This window comes from Ylistrum balloti, unplaced genomic scaffold, assembly GCF_031769215.1.
Source record: "Ylistrum balloti isolate Yb309-2 unplaced genomic scaffold, AGI_CSIRO_Ybal_v1 Utg370442, whole genome shotgun sequence".
Classification (NCBI taxonomy): domain Eukaryota; kingdom Metazoa; phylum Mollusca; class Bivalvia; order Pectinida; family Pectinidae; genus Ylistrum; species Ylistrum balloti.
The window spans coordinates 90756-95270 of NW_026782295.1; the positions used below are offsets into that span (position 1 = coordinate 90756).

General features: G+C 34.3%; 1 pseudogene; it reads right to left on the minus strand.

Moving 5' to 3' along the window:
• Positions 1–1004: 1004 nt before the first annotated feature.
• Positions 1005–4022, minus strand: LOC132554755 (perlucin-like protein; annotated as a pseudogene).
• Between the last annotated feature and the right edge of the window lie 493 nt (positions 4023–4515).

A 4515-nucleotide genomic window follows, 5' to 3' on the forward strand; every position in this document is an offset into this window, starting at 1 on the left:
TTTCAATATTATATTAGTTAGTTGTGTATTTCTCTTGTATTTGTATAACAATGAAACACCTGTTCTCTTTCTATTGTACTTTTTCCATAATCTGCACGTAAATCATGATCTTTGTTTTGCTCTCGTTTGATCGATATTGTATTTGAAGATGGATTTTATTGGTTTTATTGTATTCTGGTCTTTTTTATAATTGCTGAATAAAAAAAAGATGGGAACCTATGGGAAATAACTACGCCCCTGTTTTAGCTGACTTTTTTCATGCGAAGCTGAAATAATTGAAGATCTTATCAAAAACAAGTCATAAAGACCTTGCAAGGTCGTTTAGTTTCCCTTTCAGATTTATTGATGACGTCTTGTCTTTAAATAACAAGAAATATATTGAACACGTCCATCGTACATACCCACCAGAATTGAAAATCAAAGGCAAGACAGACTCAGCTTCATTATCTCTATGTATTTCTACAATGGAAGCAATATAGACAACTTTCCAACCAAGCTGAATGATAAACATGAGGATTTCAATGTCCCTATTTTGAATTTTCCATTTCTGGATCGCAATATTCCTGCATCCCGAACCTATGATGTTTACATTTCGCGGGTCTGTTCCCATTATCACGATTTTCAGCTAAAAATTGTACCTCGTTTCAGCTTACAACATATTTTGTAATCTGGTCTCTTTTATCACAACGTGTCCGAACCTTATCAAGTTAAAAAAATAAAAATATTTTAGCAATTATAACTAGTATTTAATCAATTACTTCAACTGCCTTTACAGCTGTTTGGTCATGCTGTATATCGTCCGTTCTATGAAGTGAAGCAAGAAGTCGGAATTCAAATGTAACATGAAATAAAAAAAATAATATTTTTAATCCGACATTTACATTCTTTTCTCGCTTTGCTAGAATGCGAAAAAAACAACAGCACGATCGTTGATGATACCACAGCTACCTTTTATTTATATGGGTTTCTAATATCCATGAAGCGATATACATGGCTTTTAAATCTTAAACCCTGCATTGACACATGTTGCCGTATCCCTGTTAAAACAGAAAACAGAAAATATCAGTTGAGAAGAAAAGATGCAGAACATTGGTAAAAAGTACTATATGTATATCAATGAATATTTATACCAGACCGTTTACATTACATTCTGTTTACATCCTTGAAGTCCCACAGGTGATCGGTGTCACCAAACAAAACGGACATATTTAATCATCTATAATTGTTAGTAACCACTAGGTATTTTATTACCGGTACTCCGTAATATTTTCTGTCGGCTTGTTACTGTGTATATTTAAGAATGATTATATTCAAGGTTTTTGAAAGAATTATCGGATAATACGTTAGTGCTTAGAGATATTCTTTCCGCTTTTTTTGAGTAAGTAAATAATGTAGTCATTTTGTCCAATGATAAAACCTTTGTCTCCATCAAATATTGGCAAGAATGGTTTAAAAATACACTCCAATATATGAGTATGAGAAGGAAAGAAAATATATGATAATGATGAAATATATAGTAGCCTCAACCCATCAGAGCCCAAAATTTTACCCCTAGAAAACTTGGATATTGGAAGTTAATGACAACTTAAAAAATGAGAATAGAATTGTTGTTGACTCTAAATCGCTTAGGGAAATGATAATTAAGAAATGTATCCTGACCACTCACCGTAATTTTTTCACAGATATAGTTCTTTTTAGAGCCACAGTCCAGGTCGTCCCATCGAAGTCTGCTCTGGCCCAGAGTAGCATACAGTCTTGGTTTCCATGGTAATTATCTGGTTGTCTTCTCTCCCAGTCCATACAGTCTCTGTTCACCCGAGTATTGTACGGGTGCCACACCCATTGACCCTCAATCTTTATGTCATTACCACCCATCCAAAAGTCACCACCTTTGGATTATAAACAGTATATAAAAAAATGATCTAGTGGTGAACATAAATTAAAGAATAACAATTCTTATTTTAAAAGGGACATGGTTCGATTTTGCCATCAAATTTACCGACACACGAGTAATATAGATTCCATAAATTCGTCATATGTTGAAAATGTAAGGTGGCTAATTTTCACGTGTCAAAATTACCTCGATTGAACGATCTAAAATATTTTCGCGAAATGAATTTCACGATATGGATGTAAAACGATATCTAAGACACACGGATCACAAAATATCAGGACAAAATTTTCGCGACAACGTTTATGAACCGCGAAATTGCAGAAATATCAACCCCGCGAAGATAACTAGTCATACCGTAATTTTTAACATAAGCAATGTATTTAATATTAATGTTACATTATAATTGAAGGCACATCTTTACTAATAGAAAGATCTAACTGTAATAATTCTAGAGAGCTATTGAATGTAAATGACTCGCTACTTTTATTAATAGGAGAAATTTGCAGGTAGAATGATGGAAATATTCTATTGATGTGACGTTGAACTTTCTTCGCAATTCTTCGGTATACTTCACGACATGAGTCTATTATAAAGATGTCGGTGACACTCGTAGGCAGAGCCGGTGCAGTGGACATATCTGGTACCCGATATCATCTAAAATATCCTATACCTATCATTAAGCCTAGTGACGATAAAGGTATTGTTCTATATCATGCAATGCATGGCGGATTCTTAAGTTCTATAAGGTTTTTAATGGGACTTTGAACTCACGGCACAGTTTCTTTGCATAGCCCTTCACCCATGATAATTCATATCTGTTGTTGATTGCGACCAAGGTACCTCCCTTTCGGGCACATGTAAACTGGAACAAAACGTAAACGTCAGGTCAGGTTAAACCAAATGAGGGATCAGAACAGTTGAAAAACAAATGAGGGATCAGAACAGTTGAGGGGAGACATTGATGTAGCATCAAGAATTTCCCGGCTAATGATCTATAATTTATACTCATTTATTGTAATTGCAATTCAAGTGGAATAAACTGCAAAATATCCCCCAAAACGACGAGCAAAAGGATGATCTAAACCTATATTTAATGAGTGATGATAACTCGTAGATATAGGAACTTAATACAAATAGCCAAAAAGGTACAAAGTTAATTTAAGGTCTGGTTCACTGTAAAAAGCATCTGGAGTCATAAAGTCAAACTTAATTACCCAAAACCCTGAGCGGTTGGTTCTTTGTCGAAATCTATCATTGAAAAACATGAGATTCGGGATTTACGACATCTTACCTTCTGGAGAAAGAGAATCACGTCAACTGATGAACGTAAATGACACAGCAATGCTAGTACGTGTATACTTACCGAGGCTTGATACCAGGACCGTTCGTCACTGCTAAAGAAGTAACAATGGTTACAAAACGACACCCAACCTTTATCGCATCTCCATGCGGACACTGAAACATTGTCAATTATTTTCTTTATAAAACCTCAAATGGACATTATTATACTTTACCACGTACTATTGGAGGAAATATCTTCTAATCGAATTTCAAAATAGTTTTTTCTTTGTTAAACCACTTCTATACGACTATAAGTGAGTCGTATTCGCCACAGAACGTCTCTGCAGTGGCTCTAATAATATCTCGTTAAACGTTACTGATGGCTAACTTGCTTGCTACAAACCTGCATTTTAAACCTTGTTCAGAATATATACACTTTTGTCGTTATATTAACATCGTTCTAACAATCACTGACTATTTTCGAAATTAACTAAATGTTTGAAATTCATATACACATTTATATTGATTTATTTTTTGTCTTCTTGATTTCGTTGAAGGTAAGCACAGGCTCCTGCATAGATTACGAAAGAGCTACAGGAACGAAAAAGATAAAATGCTGACCACATAAAACTTTTCTACAGGAACGACAATCACATTTTTTGATACGTGGTGACTGGTAAGCGTTATTTTGTGTTCTGAGTTTACCATTTGTTTACCACGTCAGTTATATATTGTATAGGATTTAAAAACATATTAATAAACATAAAAACCACTTATATGTACAAAGTGTCTTACCTTCAGAGATGGCGATAACACCAAAAAAGGTTGTAACCAAGAAACTGTTCATGATGGAAGGAGACCTCGAGATGGTAAAGAGGGATCAAAAAGTATTTATATACTGTGTTATTAACTCGGCACAACACCTTTTTCCACCTTCTAAAGCGATTACACATGTTAGAGGTGCCTTAAAATACCTTTAGTGTATGAAAAAGTACATGTAAAGTCGAATTCCCGTTGTTAACCCTAACAAAGCGTTACGTACTTGTGTATCATTATGTCTAATGACTTATCTTTCGTTGACTCATCCACACTGCTTTATGTTTTTCTTTAATGTTATCGATGCATGTATATGCAAGTGTCAACGGAAAAAAAACCCGACTTTATGACATTTTCGTTCATTTCACTTTCATAGTAAACACATATTCCATCACCTTCACAACTTGATCAGGAGAATTAAAAGGTGATTTAATATTTCCATTTGCAAATAAAATGTATCGAAACATGCCTTTTTTCGGCGTTTTATTTTCGGATTTGCGGGAAAATTAAATTAGATGATTGAT